Genomic DNA, 19,731 nt, shown 5'->3' on the forward strand with positions numbered 1-19,731 from the left:
TGGGTTCAGGCACCTTAGATGGCAGCAGATTCACTATCTCCAGTCTCTGCTCTGAAATGCGTAATTCTATGTCTCTTGTGAAATCCCCTATCCTTTTTCTAATCAAGGAGTACCCTGAAAATGGACTAGTGCAATAGCCATAGCTTACCAATACTCAGATTCTATTTATTTTTAATATAGCATAAGTAGATGTCAATTCCCATATGAGCTGTTAATTGAACTTAGTTCCTCTAGAGATGACTATTGGTTGTATACAAGCCAAATAGATTTGAGTGTCAGGTTCACCCAAACCAGATACATAAACAAGACCTGGGCTTCTGCTCTTTTCCTCAATCATCTCTCTCTACTCCTCTTTCTTCCTTTCCTTCTGCCATCCCATTATTCTTTTTTTCTCCCAAACAAGTTCACTTTTCAAACCAAAAAGAGAAAAATAAAAACATTATCTCTTCTTCCACAGCATTCCACCTCCAGTTCGTTTCTGTCTTCTTTCCTATGGATGATGTCTTCACATTTCCTTATATCTTTTCCTATAGTGGATCTAATTTCCTTCCTTTCTGCCTCCCTTCCCTGAACACTTAATACTGTTCAGGTACACAAAGGGGGTCACAGTACACCTCCATTTCTCTGTGCCCTTATGTGAGGGAACACTTTTAAAAGATTAGAGTGGGAAGAAACAAGCCCATGGGCAGCAAGGTGTGGGCTGACTTCTTGGTGCAAAAAGCAGTGAGCCCTGGGCTTCCCCGTAAGGTTAATCGTTCTTTTTCAGGATGTTCAACATTGTGTATTGCCTCAGGGAAATGAGTTCCATGTTGAAAATACAATGCATTCTGTGCTTGGTTAAGTAAATCAGCGTGGGTTATGACAGATAACTTACTTCCTGCCCTGTTCTTAAATTTTAGAATAGTATCACAGAGCTCTTGAAGATGACTTGTTTTCATTCAAATCACTAAGCAAGGAAACTGAACTATCTCTACCCGGCACTGAAGATAATAATTAAGTTGCTAGATGTAGCCTTGAGCAAAAGGACAAGTGTTAAACTGCCCTGGCTCTCTGGCTATTTTCAGCACCACAGAGGACGACAGGGTAAATGAAAAACCAGTAGGTGGTTAAACCTCATCAAGGAGAAACCTCCATTCTCACTAACTTTAGTCTCTCTTTTTTTTTTTTTTAAGTAACAAAACATTTTGTTTGCCTCTCACATTCAGTACTAAGCTCTGATGCACTTCCTCTCCATTTTTTCCTGTCTTCATTGCCTTTTCTGCAGTCCTATTAATATCCTACCTAAATTCTTTATCTTCATCATCTCATTCTTCTACAAAATCTTTTGCATTATCAACTAAGCTCTAGTCCAAAAAGTCTTGAAATAGTTCATTCTAAACATCAAACCTTTCATGACCAGTTGGTGTATGAAGTTACAGGTCAAAATCCTTTACAGTATTTTCACTCTACAACCTCAACCAGCAAATGTTTACTGATTATTTTAATAACTATCGCTCATGGTGCTGGCCAAGGCCAAGGCAATGCAGTAGTGAGCAAAAACAGACACAACAGACTTGCAGGCTAATGTAAGAAAGATACATTAATCAAATAATTGCAAAAATAAAATTTAACCAAGAGAAAGTGCTTCCTACTTTGTCCTAGGTAGGAGGGTATTCCTGAGGGAGTGATGCTTGATCTAAGAGCTCAAGGGAGTAGGAGTTACTCAGGGGCAGAAGGGAAGGAAGGAATTTCCTGACGGAAGAAGCCATCAGACTGCAATACACACCAGACAGTGCCCCCAGCCCCCCCAAAGCTCTGGAGCAAAGACTGCTTGTTAGAGAAGTTTTTCATGGGAGAAATGATGAAGCTCTGTTACCACCTCCTTGCTCATCATTAGACAGGAGCTGCCCCCTCCCCCCAAAAATAAAGTGTGACCACAGTCCAAAAGCTGAAGCAGACCCTAAAACTGTGAACAGCTGGAGGCTCTCAGATAGCTATGTTCCTGGTAGGTGGACAGGGAGTCCTTTCCTCAAGAGGGACCTGAGCAGTGCTTCTCCGTGTTGTAAAAATCAACAGAGTAAAGTTTAAAGGTCTTATTGGCTTTATTCAATGATTCGCAAATTGAGCAGCATCCAATCTAGCAGACAGTGTTACAAACCAGTCCATTTGCCCAACACATAGCAAGGCAAATGCTGAGACGCACAGGTTTACAGCCAAGAAAGAGTTTATTCATAAAGCAGCCAAGTGAGGATACAGGAGGAGATCTGCCTCCCAGAAGGCGAGGGGGTTGGGACATTTATGGGATAAGCAGGGTGGTCTTAGGCATGGGGAGAAGTGATTGGAGGCAGCAAAAATGTGGGGTAACTGGTGTTCTGAGCAGGTGCATCTGCATTACTTGCTTCTGCATATTCAAGACGGAGGGGTTAGCATGATCTGAGGGTGGTGTTTTCCAGTGCTCTAATATAAAAAGCTATTCCTCAGATGTCTACACAGGCCCAGTTTTACGGTCAGTGGTCCCAACCAGCCCCAGCCGGTTCGCACAGGCCAGGAGCTGACACCCAAGTTCCTGTAAAACAACTGGGCTGCGTGAAGCTGGGAAGCTCATTTACAAGCCAAGTAGTTTTTTTAACAACCTGTTCCCTTACCTGTTGTTCAAGAATCTCTATTAGTTATTGGCTTCTGTTAACTCTATGGGGCATGGTGTCTATAGAAAGGAGCTCCAAGGAGCTGTAAAAAATGGAACACTTTTACCAGGAAGCAGGAGGAAGAAGTTGTACTGGGCAAAAAAAGTGGATTGTTATGGCAAGGTTACTTTCCTTTATGGGATGACACAGGGGTCAATCAGGTAGATGACCTAACTAGTGCCGATAAGGTGATTCCTGAATGACTGGTTTAAGATTCCATTTCTGGGAGAGCTGAAAATGTAATTAAGTCTCGGTTTGGTGATGTGGGGCTTAGCATAAGTGACTCCATTTTGGGAGTCTTTTTGTCTTGTTTTTAACAGTGCCTCCCACAATCCCCAATAATATACAATACCAGAGAGCAGGAACATTTTAATAGCATAATAGGTACATCTATAAAAAAAATAAATAAAGGCTTAAACCACTGTTTAAAAAATCCACTCTGGTGGTTAAGTGGCAAAAACTCAGGACTGAACCCAGATCTACATAACCCCAAAGTCCATCATCTTTCCATTGTTCAAATTCAACATGTATATTGTCTGAGCACCTACTTGGTGCCAAGCTCTGTCCTAGACTCTGGGGATACCACAATGAACAAAGAGGCAAAAAGCCTGAGTTGTGGAGCTAAATGTCTAGTCCTTCAAGATACTAACATAACTTGCAGATATGTGCACAGCCACCACTGCAATCATTTACAGCCCATGAAGAATAACAGTGTAAGTAAAAGATAAAGGTGTTAAATTTTCCAGTTCTCATGGAGAGGAAAAATAAATGTAGTTAGACAAGTAAGCTTGACATCAATTTATGAAAATATTCTAGAATGCATTTTAAAACAGATGGTTAAGAGCACAAAAGATAATAACCATTAAGTAATGACAGGATTTCATTAAGAAGAAATTATTCCTAGCCTGTCCACTTCCTATTGGAGCAGGGAAATATAGGCAGAAAGGGTCTTCATTTCAGTGCAAAAGGACATGTTTCCTATCTTTTGAAGAAGATTAAACATCAACTGAAAAATAATACGGTCAACCAGATTTACAGCTGGTGGTACCACTATTCTGCAAAATATATCTATAAAGAGAAATCTGTTCCACCTGACAGACAGCTTTACGTCACAGGCTGAAAAAGCTTCTTAGTAATCTTGCTCAGTATCTTTATCCAAATGTAAATGAGTATAAGTTATGCTCACTAAATATACAGAGTGGCACAAAGCTAGGAGGAATGATTAACCTACTGAGGGATAAAATAAAGCTTAAAAATTAGCTCAATGCACTGGAATAATGAGCCTATTTGCAGAGGATGGGATAGGTTCTCACAGGGCTGCAAAAAAAAAAAAAAAGAAAATCAACTTTCTTAATTCAGAATGGATGATATCTGTTTTGGCAAAATTCACGTGAAAAAAAATTGCTCGAAAAGTTTTAGTTGACCACCAATAAAGGCTAAGGTGACTATTTACTATGGGTACTACAGCAGCATGTCCTAAGCTGCATTCTTAGAAGTGTGGTTGAGTCTGTGCCAGTCAGAGTAGTGAGTTCAAAGTAGAGAGCAAGATGCCTACCCTGTAAGGCTCCTATCCTCCCATAGAAACTTGGGGACAGGGTGCTGTCTCCCTTGATGTGATGACTCTCAGGTCCCTGAGAAAGCCATTCCTGACTTGTAAAACTTGCAATGGAAACAGAGCAGGACCCTGTAGGGCCTTCCTGGAGAAAGACCCCCGTGTCTCTCGCCTCTTGTTTATAGAAAAGCTTTTGCCTCCTAGGTCTTCCCCTAGTTCCAAAGAACAAATTTAATCAGAGAAGTGAGAAAATGCAGAAACAAAGGAAAGCAGTCATGCAAGACAAAATAATAATAGTTTAGCCATAAAACAAAGTCAAGGACCTTTAGTTCCTCCTCAAGGGCTACAGATAATATCCAGAGCCATATCCCTGAGTTATTTTGCAGATACTAAAACCCCTACCAGGTGGAAGAAGTTAACTGCATGCTCACCACCAGCACATAACCCCAGACTGGTTGGAACCAGAAGGCTGAAGACTGAAATTCCCAAAACACCACCCTGTTACCTCACCATCAACCAATCAGAGAACTGTGCACAAGCTGATCATGCACCCTGCGACCCTCTCCCTCACTCTGTCTTTAAAAGCCCTTCTGTGAAAGCCATTGGGAATTCAGGTCTTTTGAGCATAAGCTGCGTGATCTCCTTGCTTGGCCTTGCAATAAATGCTATACTTTCCTTTACCACAACCCCGACTGGCACTGCTGAACGTCCGGCAAATGGACCCAAATTTGGTTCAGTAACATAACAGGCATTTTTAAAAAGATGTACACACATCTCAAAGGTGCAGAGAAAGAGTTTATAAGTTTACAAAAGAAAATGTTCTGAGAAAAAGGAAGAAGGAACATCTTTTCCCTTATACTTACTGGGAAGAATTAAGCCTCTTATGTTTAATTTTTATATGTCCTTAGAGTTGATTGGGAATGTATATATACACTTTAACATAATCCCTCCCTTTTTATATTTTCCTCCTTTTTAAAAAAAATTTCAGTAGGAAAAACAATTCATCACTTACTCTCCCCTTATATTCCTTCAAATTTTTCCAATTAAAAAAAAAATGAGGCTAAACAAAACAAAAAGACAACATACAAAAAGACAACCTGGGGCTTCCCTGGTGGCGCAGTGGTTGAGAGTCCACCTGCCAATGCAGGGGACACGGGTTCGTGCCCCGGTCCGGGAGGATCCCACATGCTGCGGAACGGCTGGGCCCGTGAGCCATGGCCGCTGAGCCTGCGCGTCCGGAGCCTGTGCTCCGCAACGGGAGAGGCCACAACAGTGAGAGGCCCGCGTACCACAAAAAAAAAAAAAAAAAAAAGAGACTGTGCCTTTTTATTTAAATGACCATAGTTGCAGTTTGCCTGTGTTATTCAGGCATAAACTATTTATAGCACCACTTTCAAAGGGATGTCATTTTGGTGATGAAATATTTGGTCACTCTTCTCATTATTATTATAGCTCTAGCAATGCAAAGAGTGTCTGGAACATATTTGGTAATAATGTAATAAATATTACATTACATTTATTATGTAAAGTAATAAATGTCTGTTGAAATAGTTATTTTATCAATCATTATTTGTATAAGAAAGAATGACACTAGAAATAATGAGCAGTGTGTTAACAACTGCAGCATGAAAGCAAGAGAGTTCATGCTTTTGTGTGAAGGAATCACTCTGATGTCCTTCTGGAGGTTACTAATTTCTCAAACTTAGAAGTCAAATCAATCTGCATAAGTGATGAGTAGAGTCACGGATTTCTAAAATAGTCAGCTCTTCACTTAGAGCATTCAAAAAGCATTAACCTTAAGTCTCCCAAAATAAACACATGTGAATATTTTCTATTTTCCAAGCCACTTCCACAAGGCACTTAATTTTTTTCTCCCACTGATCATTGTCAGAGCTTCCTTGTATTTTCCCCTTAGAGAACAAAGGAACAAATGCAAGGGTCAAGAATTTCTAATGACATATTTCCAATTCCCTTTTAACACACCCATAAAAATGATCTTTTAAAAAATAAAGACTTCATAAGTGGAACAAAAATGTTCTGATCTATTTTTGATGAAATTTACTTTTCTTAAACGTTCCTTAAAATAAAAAAAGATAAACTTGAAAGAGCAAAAGAAAGACACAAAGTCACTCTTGAGATTCCCTCCTATCTATCTATATTTCCAGGACCAGGAGTTTTCAGTTTATATTTTAACTTCTAAGAATACAAGGACATATAAATTTTAATGTATTTACCAGTTATAATTCTTGCCATGGTGTCTTGTAAGTAGTTACCAATCAATGAATATTTGTTAAGCAATTGTCTAATTTCACCTGCTGTCATTGTACCAGAGCTCCAAATGAATTTTGTTTATCAATTCCTCATATTCTCACTGTGTCCATCAATACCAGCAATGATACTTATTTGCAATAGGTGTGACATTCCTGACAGTGCTATTAAGCACAGAAATCCAAACATCAAGGGCTTATAATTTATTTATTATAATGTTTATAACAGGGTTTAGTATAATTTATTATAATGTTTATAATGCAAATAAACAATATCTACTTGATTTACTAATGTTTAACATAATTAGATTTAAGGACTCTCTTGCCTAAAATAATACCTTTATAGCAATATTTTGCCAAATGTATCACAGTACACTGTCTTTGCCACAGCTCAATGTTAGTAAGACCTCACCACTGATAATATCACTTTCCTAACTATAGAAACAATGCATAGAGTAAGCAACAAAAGCACCAATTTAAGCTTCAAATTAGAAGACTCAGTGTTTCAATTCCAGTTAGGATATAGAGAATTGCCAGATATCATTGCTCTTGTCATAACAACCAAAAATCATCAGATTTAAAACCGTAATTTTTATTAAAGTCATTGAAGAGAATGATGAGCAGAAAACAGTGGCACTTTTATTCCTGGAGTTAATTTTCCAGTCTGGGTGTGAGACTTAAGTCTAATAAGGAAAAATAAGCTAATTTTTACAAACAGAAAATATAAAAATTCTTAACATGTAGAGCTAACAACAGAGCATCAAATTACATGAGGCAAAAGCTGATAGAACTGAATTCTATTACATCAGCAGTCTAAACAACAAAAATCACATGATCGTATCAACAGATGCAGAAAAAGCATTTGACAAAATCCAACAGTCATTTATAATAAAAAGTCTTGGTAAACTAGAAATAGAGGGTAACTTTCTCAACTTGATAAAGACTACCTATCAAAAACCTACAGTTAACAGAATACTTAATGCTGAGAAACTCGAAGCTTTCCTGCTAAGATCAGATACAAGGCCGGGATGTCCCTCTCCTTTTCAACACGGTACTAGAAGTCCTTGCTAATGTGGTAAATTAAGAAAGGAAATAAAAAATGTATACAGATTGGGAAGGAAGACATAAAACTGTATTTGTTTGCAGAACACATGATCTTCTATGTAAAAAGTCTGAAAAAATGACAAAAAACTCTGGAAACTAAAAAGCAATACACTAAGTTTATAGGATGCAAAACTAATACACAAAGGTCAATTGTTTTCCCATATACCAACAACAAAAATGTGGAATTTGAAATTAGAAGCACACCATCATCTACATTTGTACCCCAAAAACAAAAAAACTGAAGCATAAATCGAACAAAATATGTATAAATTCTATATAAGGAGAAGTACAAAAAGTAAAAAACTCTAATGAACAGAATAAAAAACTAAATAAATGGAGAGACAATAAAACAAAAATGAGGGGGACTTCCCTGGTGGTCCAGTGGCTAAGACTCCATGCTCCCAATGCAGGGGGCCCAGGTTTGATCCCTGGTCAGGGAACTAGATCCCACATGCCACAACTAAGAGTTCACATGCTGCAACTAAAGATCCCACAAGCCACAATGAAGATCCTGCACCAGCAATAAAGGTTCCACATGCCACAACTAAGACCCGGCACAGCCAAATAAATAAATAAATTTTTTTTTTCTTTTTAAAATGGGGAAGAAGAAAAGGGTGAAATTCATATAGACCTATGAAGATAACATGCTGTCATCAGAAAATGAGTATTTTACATATGAAACACTTTTTATAAACCTCATGGTAACCACAAAACATAAATCTAGAGCAGAGACATGAAATACAAAAACAAAAAGACATGAAATACAAATACAAAAAACAACAACAACAACCAAAAAAATAGGAAACTGGGAAAAACATCATAAAAAACCACCCAACTAAAATGGCATACAGAAACACAAGTAAAATAAACAATGGAGATATAGAGCAACCAGAAAACAAAAGATAAAATGGCATTACTAAGTCTTCATTTATCAATAATTACTCTAAATGTAAACAGATTAAATTCACCAGTCAAAAGACAAAGAGTGGCTAGAAGAGTTAAAAAACAAGACCCAACAATATGCTGCCTTCAAGAGACTCATCTCAGCTCTACAAATAAACACAGGCTCAAAGTGAAGGGATGAAAGATGATATTCCAAGCAAATGGCAGCCAAAAGAAAGTAGGTATAGCCATAATCATATCAGACAAAATAGACTTCAAGTCTAGAACAGGTAACAAGAGACAAAGATGGGCATTAAATAAAAATAAAGAGGACGATTCATCAAGAAGATATAATAGTTATTAATATATATATGCCCCTAAAATAGCACCAAAATTTATAAAGCAATTATTAACCAACTAAAAGGAGAAATTCACAGCAGCACAATAATAGTAGGGGACTTTAACATCCCACTTACATCGATGGACAGATCATCCAGACAGAAAGTCAACAAGGAAACAGCAGCCTTAAATGAAACATCAGACCAGATGAAATTAATAGATTTATAAAGCAATTCCATTTACAATCTCAACAAAAAGAGTAAAATACGTAGTGATAAATTTAACCAACCAGGTGAAAGTTGGGTATGTCTCCTCAGGCAAGGGAAACAAAAGCAAAAATAAACAAACATAATTATATCAAACTAGAAAGCTTCTGCACAGCAAAGAAAACCATCAACAAAAGAAAAAGACAACCTACCAATACCATATGAACACCTACGTTCATTACAGCATTATTTACAATAGCCAAGATATGGAAACGACCTAAGTGCTCACTGACAGATTAATGGATAAAGTAGATATATATGCACACACATGATAGAATACTACTCAGCTCAGCTACTAAAAAAAAGATGAAATCTTGCCATTTGTGACAACATGGATGAGGGTGTTATGCTCAGTAAAATAAGATGGAAAAAGGCAAATATTGTATGATTTTACTCATATGTGGAATATACAAAAATTAAAAATAAATGAACAAACCCAACAAACATGTAGCTACAGAGAACAGACTAGTGGTTACCAGAGGGGAAGTGGGTGGAAGAAAGGGTAAAATGAGTAAAGGAAGTCAATTATGTGGTGATGGATGGAAACTAAACTTTTGGTGGTAAACACACTGTAGTGTATACAGAAGTCTAAATATGATGTACATATGAAACATATAATGTTATAAACCAATGTCACCTCAATTTAAATAAAAACAAACATCAGACAAATTAAAATTGGGAGGCATTATACAAAATAATTGGCCATTTCTTGACAAACGTGTAAAGGTCATAAAAGACAAAGAAAAACTGAGTAATTGTCTCGGATTGGAGGAGAGTTAAGAGACATGACAACTAAATGCAATATGGTATCCTGTATTGGACAATTTGCACAACTGGCAATTAAATAAAGTCCATAAGTTAGTTAGTAGTATTGTATCAGTGTTAATTTCCTACTTTGGATACTTGTACTTTGCTAAACTATTAAGCTTTGTACAAGAACTTCCAGTTCTCTTTTTGCAACTTTGTATGTGTCAAAAAATGAAAAGTTAAAAATAAACAAAACATAAACCATTTTTACAATGATCTAAAGCTCTTTTTAGTTAATATGCAGCTACAAAATAGTGAGCCAAATCTTCTAATAAGCATACCATAAATTACATATTAAGTAGTTCTTTATACTTCACAAAAGTATCTTCCTTCAGGACTATTTTAGCGATGACCTTTTGTTCAATGTATCTTTCAAATACTTTTTCTGGAATTGCCACAAAAGTAGATTGTGTGCCACTGAGAATATTAATCACTTTATCTAAAAAGTTGGGGATTTTTTTCACTATTATTCAGATAGGATAGACAGACAGATAGAAATATATATATAATATATACATATCCATACATTAATGAATATATTCATTCTACCATCTTTGCTACAAAACAATTATACCTGTTTTTAAATATTATGATTATCCACAAAGAACAGATTTCCCAGCATTGAGGATATTTAAAACAAAATCCATTGTAATAATTTTTAAAGAAAAGTCACAAAATATTTGGGGCAACGATAGATGTGTTGGAATTGATGCACAGACTTCTAAAGTGATAGCGTCAAAGTGTGATAGCAGCCACAAACACTGTAAGGACCCATGGGTGCATTCTAAAAGCTGTAATTTGACAGTGCCAGGCTAAAAGTGCTTCACTGACTTGTCAAATAGGATTTGCCTTATTATAATTGCTATGATTATAACATAAATCAGTACAACTGAAAACAATTTACATTGGTTGTTTACATTTGAAAAGGCCAAAAGAGTTATGGATAATAGCAGTAACTCTGAATGCCCCTATAAAAATCTACATTATGGCTTCCTCTATCCAATAAAATGGAAATGACTGGCTTTTGCATTTCAATTATTGCACAAAAGCATTTCTAAGATATTAACATCCAGCTGGTAAAGGCCCTTTCATTTCATAGCATAACACTTTAATTTTAGAATAATAATCATGTTTTATGCCACTTTTTGCCATCAGTTTTTCCCCTCTACCCTCATCAAGCTGGTAATTGTTATGTAAAAATCTACTTATAAATTCTTTTTGGGTTAGTTGCATGATGCAACAATTTAGCATTATTTATATACTATAGAACATAAACACATTATTAGTTAACTCAATTTTATTAATCTGTCATAACTGTGTATTAGGAAATATTGCCATCTTTTTTTTCTTTTTTGTATTGAGTTTGTTCTATATAAAATTTACAATAATTATATTATTCCAAACCCCACAAAAAGCTGGAGATGTCATTCATTTTTGTTCAAAATGCATTTATTCAGCCTATTTTATGGTATTAAAAAATTTGGAATATTCTCTCAAAAAGATGTGATTTTAAACACATCAAAAATGGTCAAATTCTACAGTGGTTTGAAATAATATTATGTTAAAAATACATTTTGTCTTCACTCATTTAATATTTGGCTTCAAATTTCAGGTCAGTTCTAGGTCTCAGGACCTGGAAGTAGAATCCACTGTTTTTGGCTCTACATATAACTGGAAATATTTGAGTCATTTAGATAATAAAAAGAATAGCTTATATTTTAAAAGTGCTTTATGGTTTAGAAGTAATGTATTATCATGTCATTACATAGATAAGAAAGCCAAGTCTCAGAAAAGTAAATGTTTTAGCCAAGATAAAGCAAACAAGCGAAGCCTAAACCTGTCTCCTGACTTCAGTGTGTTCTTTTCCCCAACATGACATAGTTAGCTGCCTTTGTAAGGCAATTTGACAAGTCTTCCACCTTATCCTGGCTGTGGAAGAAAAGCATCCAAAGAATAATTGGGCTGAAGAAACTATTTTCCTGAAGAAAAAAATATTCTATAGCTAAAAGAGCCAAATTATAGGTTTTATACTCCAGGTATAAATATATGTAGAAATCAAGATGAACTAGAGATCAACTCACTCATTTTCTGCCTGGACTTGATGGTTTATACCCTTCTTAGGCTACATTAACTTGTTTAGCCCAGGATATCACTGGATATGGCAGCATTGTACAATAGGTATATGCTCTGAGCTCAGAAGTTGGGCAGTCAGTACAACCATCTCTTTGCAAGTGGGACTGTCCCTGTTATACCACCCATAATCAATCAACTGGTATGATTTTGAATCTGGTATGATGTTAAATCTTTACTTAATAATGATATTGTGTTATCTATCAAGTTAGCAAAGGTATTAAAATAAAAATACATAATGCTAGGGAAGATGTGATTACAGGTATTTGCATAGACCGCTAATGGAGAGAAAATTAAGCAAATTTTTTATTGTTGTAAACTGTCAATAGACTTTTGTATGTTTAATTTTTTTTTCCAACGCTGTTCATTACTTTTCAGTCTTCTGCAACACCATCATTTTCCTTCAGGCAGATGAAGTTTCTTTAGAATTTCACATAGTGCTGGTTGTTGGTGACAATGGCTCTCAGCTCTTGTTTATCAGGTAATGCTTTATTTCAGCTTTGCTGGGAAGAGAATTCTGGATTGGCAATTATTTTTTCCTTTAGCACTTTAAAATGTCATTCCATTGTCTTCTGGTTTTATATTTTCTCTTCAGAAATCAGCTATTATTTTTATTACTGTTCCCCTAAATGTAATGTGTCTTATTTTCTTAACTATATTTAAGATATTATCTTTGTTTTGGAAGTTTGAACATGGTGCCCCTAGCTGTGGTTTATTTGAGCTAAGGGTTTGAATCTGTGGGTTGAAATCTTTCATCCAATTTGAAAAATGCCTGTTTATTGTTACTTCAAATATTACTTTTCTCCTATTTTCTCTCCCTTCTCTCCTTTCCTGTCATCAGTTGTACCTAATATAAGATATTTTGACAATAACCTAAATAAAACTTGAGACTCAATATTTCCCCTGCAAGCAGTCAATGTAGGCTATTTTCTGCATCCCTGATTTCAAGTTCACTTATACTGGCTTCTGTTGTATCCAACCTCATTTTTAAACATCTCTAACAAATTCCTTATTTCAGGTATTGTATTTTTCACTTCTAGAATATCCATTCTTTATTTATAATGAAATTTAATCCTCTGTTAAATATGACAGATTTTTATGTCTTTCGGTCATCTTTTTCTGTTTTCTTCTTAAGCCCTTCTCTGCTAACTCCAACATCTAGATCATCTTTGGTCTGGTTCTTTTAACTTCTTTATCTCGATTATTGGTCACCTTTTTCCGATTCTTGAAATCTCTATAGACATTGCAGATGAAATGGTATTGAGGCTCTAAATTATGTAATTGTCTCCAAAAGATTATGGAATTATGTTATAATAGCAGGCAAATTTCCAGCAAATCATCCTGACCCTCACAATGCCTGGTACTGGGATTTGGTAGGATAGGTTCATTTCAGTTCTGTCCTCAGTCTGTTGGTGTAATCTTCACTCCTAAAGTGTGAGGCTTACTCCTTGAGTATGGCATTTCTGAAGTCTCAATTGAAAGGCTTGTTATTCGCCAAGTTCTCTCCTCACTAGTTGAGCAGGAGCTCCAATATCTCCCAAACACCTGTAGCCTCTGAAATCTTTGCTTAGCTGTCAGCCTCTCAGCAGCTCTTCTCCACCAGAAGTTTCATAGCCTCACTCTGTGAATACACAGCACAAAAGTTTCCCAAGGGTTTGAGCGGAATTTCTGCACAGAATTGTATCTATGGCAGGACTGGGATTTATCCTTAAAGTTCTCTATTTTTTTCACTGTTAGCAATGTCTTCTCTCTAGTCTGGTTATTTTTCTCAAAGTGTCTGACATTTGTCCACCTACATGCACTTGCTCATGATTTGCTCTCTTTCTATACTCTCAAGTTACTCCTATTCCTAGGCTTATCATCATTCATAATTTTTCTATGAAATAACCTAACTCTATTCACATTAATTCCTCTTTCTTTGAATCTTTAATGTAGTTTTGGACAATAATATTCTATTTTATTGTTATCTAATTTTACCTTGTTAACATAAAGAAGACTATTGTATAGTCTCTAGATAGTGATTTTTGTTCTAGTATAGTTAACTTGAATAAACTCAAACTCTAAGTTTTGTCTTTCATATAATGGACAGCAGTTGACATTTCTGTTTAGTTTTTCGGCTTACAGTTGTTGATTTTTTTCACTGGATCCTTGATGTTTTATCTTTATCTGTATAATATAGCTGTCAGCCAATTATCTGGGCATATTGGAGGACTCAGCTCCCCTATGACTCTTTCCCTTCGAAGATTTTCTCCCCTAAACTTTTTTTTTTTTTCGGTACGCGGGCCTCTCACTGTTGTGGCCTCTCCCGTTGCGGAGCATAGGCTCCGGACGCGCAGATTCAGCGGCTATGGCTCACAAGCCTAGCCACTCCGCGGCATGTGGGATCTACCCGGACCGGGGCACGAACCCGCGTCCCCCACATCGGCAGGCGGACTCTCAACCACGGCACCACCAGGGAAGCCCTCCCCTAAACTTCTGACTGTTCCTCCAGCCCTTAACTCTATCCTTTGATACCTCAAGCTTATACACCTATGATTTTCTAAATCCCTAGTTATGTATGAATGAGGGAGTGCTCTCATGCAAAAGGCCACAAAGTCAGAAACTGTTCCAATTCCTCTTTCAAGGGTAAGCTGCTGTACAGTTTCTGTTTGCTTGTTATTGCTCTCTAGCGCCTAGAAATAGTGGCATTTTATAAATGTTATCTTAGGAGGATTGTTCCATCCAACCAAGCTACTCTGCCATTAGCAGCAACTGAAATGCCAGTATTTTTAAATCGAGAGAAATTTTCTTACAAAAAATCAAGATCATAAAATGTTTCATCTTTTTCTCTCAGAAATTTTGTTAGCCAAGATGCTGCATTTTCCTAACTTAAATCTCCCAAGTTGTTCTTATAGTTTTCACAACTAGTTTTGTTTCATGGTCCACTGGTTTCAATCTTTTCAGCATACAGAGTGTTCAAACAATTAAAATCATATTTGCTAACAGAGGAAAATCACATTTATTAAATTTCTAATCTGTGACAGGTGCTGTACTAAGCATTTTGCATGTTATTTCTTTTAACATATGTCTTGCACCAAAGTCCATGCTTGACTTGAAACAGGTGGCACTCCAATTTACTTCCAGATTGGATGTGAATGATAATAATAATGGTCATGGGACTTCCCTGGTGGCACAGTGGTTAAGAATCTGTCTGCCAATGCAGGAGACACGGGTTTGAGCCCTGGTCCAGGAAGATCCCACATGCCACGGAGCAACTAAGCTCGTGCACCACAACTCCTAAAGCCCACACGTCTAGAGCCCATGCTCTGCAACAACAGAAGCCACAGCAATGAGAAGCCCGCGCACTGCAACGAAGAGTAGCCCCCACTCGCTGCAACTAGGGAAAGCCCACACGCAGCAACGAAGACCCAACACAGCCATAAATAAATTTATTTAAAAAATAATAATAATAACGGTCACAGTGACTGCTCTTGGATCTGACATCTTATCTTCTGGGACTCTTATCCCAGGGAAGCCTGAATGGGAGCTTCTTAACATCAACTGTGTGGTTCTTAGTATTGGGGGCCTTGGCCAAAGTTAGAGTACCAAAAGAGCCTCCTGTTTCAAGGGCAACAAAGAATGCATTCATTCATACATACATACACACAGTCATTCAACTTAATTTACTGAAGGTCGTCTAGTGTTTGGGATCTAGAGCAGAGGAAGAGGAGTTAGCTGTGGTAAAAAAAAAAGTCACTTCGGCTTCCCTGGTGGTGCAGTGGTTGAGAGTCCGCCTGCCGATGCAAGCGACACGGGTTTGCGCCCCGGTCCGGGAGGATCCCACATGCCACGGAGCGGCTGGGCCCGTGAGCCATGGCCGCTGAGCCTGTGCGTCCGGAGCCTGTGCTCCGCAGCGGGAGATGGAGATGCCACAACAGTGAGAGGCCCGCGTACCGCAAAAAAAAAGAATTAAGAATAAATAAAAAGTGTAGAAAGACAAAACTGGCTTGGCAAACAACAGACCTTAGTAAAGCAATGACACTCTTTAGACTGGAGGAAAATGACAGGAATCAGTACTCTTAAATTCCATAATGATGTTGAGCAAAAAAAAAAAAAAAAAAAAATCAGGTCTTCCACTTTCTGGTGCAATATTTAAAGAGATCAGAAGTCGTCACTCTTGCCTCACAGCAAGCAAAAATCTGAACAGACTGAAAATCAACTACTCTTCTTAGATGCATCAGAGAATTGCGGTCACTGGGCAAACCACTACCTGAAGAGACACAGGCAGATAAAGAGAATGACAGCTTATCAGGAGAAGAAGGGAACAGAAGCTGCTATCAGAGCCAGCACCCATAGGAGCACTTAAAGGGTAACTGACTAATTGCTGGAGAGAGAGGTGGGCCACCTCAAAGTTAAAACCCTCTGGACCTCCAGCCTTAGGGGCCACCACACTCTTCTGAGTTTTACCTCAAGATCATTCTCTGATCTTGACCCTGAAAATGTGCTTGGAGCCCCAGCACATTTTCAGGGTCAAGATCAGATAATGATTCCTTTGTGCACCTTAACAGAGGCCTGCCCTCAAACAAAAACTATTTTACCAGAGCCTAACTGGCTTGAATTTTACTAGAGCTCAACCAACCTCGAGGAAGGGAAATACCCAACCTCATGCCCCTCTAGTCCAAACAAAAACGAAAACCAACAAACAAACAATAAACCAAGAAGCTCTTGTGAAAGTCACAGCCCAGTAGCCCAGGTCCACTAAAAGGCTGAGACCTAATCATAGGATTATGTAATATTTGTCCTGTCCTCACACCTTATCATCCCATCAATCATGTTCCTAAAAGACAACAAGGGATTACAGCTAAAAGAATGGCAAGGTTCATACCCAATTTAAGAAACTGTCTCTAAGGAAATCCAAGAACAGGGGACACTCTCAGAAATTGTAACCTCTGATACCTATAGCTACAGCAAACAGTAAACACAGCATAATTCCTAGCCAGATAAACATAAAACCTTCCAAAAGGCCTATTTACCTCAATTTCTTTTACCTGATATACAATGGACAGCTATCAACAAAAATCCTTAAGGCATGCTAAAGGGCAAAAATACCATATACATAGACAAATAGAGTATCAGAACCCGACTCAGTTATGGCAGAGATTTTGGAACTATCAAACTGTAATTTAAAATAACTATGATTAATATGCTAAGGACGCTAATAGACAAAGGAGACGTGCAAGAACAGATAGGCAATGGAAACAGAGAGATGGAAAGTTTAAGAAGGAATCAAAAGGAAATGCCAGAAATCAAAAGCATTGTAAGAGCAATGAAGAATGTCTTTGATGGGTTCATCAGCAGACATGGGTAAATAAGGAGAAAGCAGTATTAATATCTGTATTAGTTATCTATTGCTGTGTAACAAGATACCACAAACTTCGTGTCTAAAAACAACCCACTTTTTCTATTCCAGTTTTACTGAAATATAATTGACATATGCACTGTATAAGTTTAAGATGTACAGCATAATGATTCGACCTACATACGTCACGAAGGGTTTACCACAATAAATTTAGTGAACATCCATCATCTCATATAGATACTAAATAAAAAAAATTTTTTTTCCTTGTAATAAGAACTCTTAGGATTTACTCTCTCAACTACTTTCATATATAACATGCAGCAGTGTTAATTACATTAATCATACTGTACGTTACATCCCTATTTACTTATTTTAAAACTGGAAGTTTGTACCTTTGATCACCTTCATCCAATTCCACCTCCCCTCACCCCCTTGCTTCTGGTAACCACAAATCTGATCTCTTTTTCTATGACTTTGCTTGTTTTTTGAAGTCGAATTGACCTACAACACTATGTTAGTTCCTGATGCACAACATCATGATCTGATACTTCTGTACATTTCAGAATGATCACCACAATAAATCCAGTTCCATCTGTCACCATGTAAAGATATATTATTGTTGACTACACTCACCTGTGCTGTACATTTCACCCCTGTAACTCATTTATTTTGTAACTGGAAGTTTGTACCTCTTAATTTCCCTTACCTATTCACTCAACAACAATAAACATTTATTATCTCACAGTTTCTATGAGTCGGAAATCTGGGCATGGATAGCTGGCTATAATCAAAGTTGGAGTCAAAGCTGCAGTCTCATCTGAGGCTCACCTGGGGAATGATCTGCTTCTAAGTTTATTTGAGTGACGGGAAATTTTCATTTCTTTGCATGGAAGGCTTTAGGCTCTTGCTGATTCTTGGAAAGAGGCCACCTACAGTCCTACAATCCTCTCAACGTTCCTTGCCTCTTGGGCCTCCCCAACAAGGGGAACCTTAACTTTATCAAGCAGCAAGGAGAGCCTTTAGGGCAAATCTGCTAGCAAAGTGCATCATATATCATAAAGTAACTATGGAAGTGAAATCCCATCATCTTTGCCATATTCTGTTGACTAAAATCAAGCCACTGGTTTTGCCCACACTCAATGGGACGGGATTATACAAAGGCATGGATACCAAATCGGGGGCCACCCTAGAGTCTGTCTGCTACAATGTCTAGCTCATAATACTAAAGAGGTAGAACTGAAAGAGGAGAGTGATGTATGAGTTTGCACTTGGGTAACTGGGGTTATATTTTTCTAAGCTTATATTGTTTGGGATATGGATAACTAAATTGATTTCTTTATTTGTGAAGTTAAGTATATATGTTAAATACATTGGAAACCATTAAGAGAATAGAAATAGAGAAGAAAATGGGAAAAAGGAAACAAGAAGGAAAGAATGAAAGAAGGCCAAATACGAGTATGATAGTTTTAAGAAGTTCAAGTATATCAGTAACCTGATTTTTTAAGAAATGGACAAAAACTCTACAGTTAATAGAATAAGATAATCAGAGTAAGTTTTTAAAATCCCCAGTCATATGTAGATTATAAGAAACACACCTAAAATATAAAGTAAGAAAAAGTTTGACAATGGAAATACAGAAATGAGATCAGACAAATCTCACTGAAAGAAGACTATATTAGCATCAAACCAAGGGAATTTTAAGGTAAAAAGAATTGTTAGGCATAATGAAGTTTTCCACAATGAAAAAATATTTAATTCACCAGGAAAATATAAAAATCTGAATTTCTATTCCCTTGTAACATATATTCAAAACATATAAAGAAGAAATAGAAAAAAAATCATAGAAATAAATTGGCAAATTACAATCTATTGCAGGACTTTTTAAATACCTATCAGTAACTGAGATAGTGATCAGTTAAAAAATCAACAATAATATAAAGAATTGAAGTATAAAAACTAGAAAAACGTGAAGTAATTGACAAGAATATGTTACCATATATATAAACATCATGTACAAATATAATAGAATATACATTTGTATCAAGTACAGACTTTCTAAAGTGGCAACATAATAATGGGTGATAATGGGAATTTAAGCTATGGGAGTGGATAGACTCATCCCTTATGTATATGGGTAGAAAGAAAAAAAGAAAAGTTTCAGACAGAACCCTGATTATGAAGCTGAGCGTAATGACTAATGCTTGATTCCTTGTAAACCTATATCCCTCGGCTTAACTTTTTTTCCAGCCTCAACTAAGAACATCCATCTGGATTTCTATAGGCATCAAGTAAATTATTTCCCAAATTTAATTATGCACCAAATGAATCCTCTTCCTATGTGCCCTGTTTCAGAGGCTGAAACCTCTATGGACTACATTACAGA

Source organism: Globicephala melas, chromosome 11, assembly GCF_963455315.2.
Source record: "Globicephala melas chromosome 11, mGloMel1.2, whole genome shotgun sequence".
Classification (NCBI taxonomy): domain Eukaryota; kingdom Metazoa; phylum Chordata; class Mammalia; order Artiodactyla; family Delphinidae; genus Globicephala; species Globicephala melas.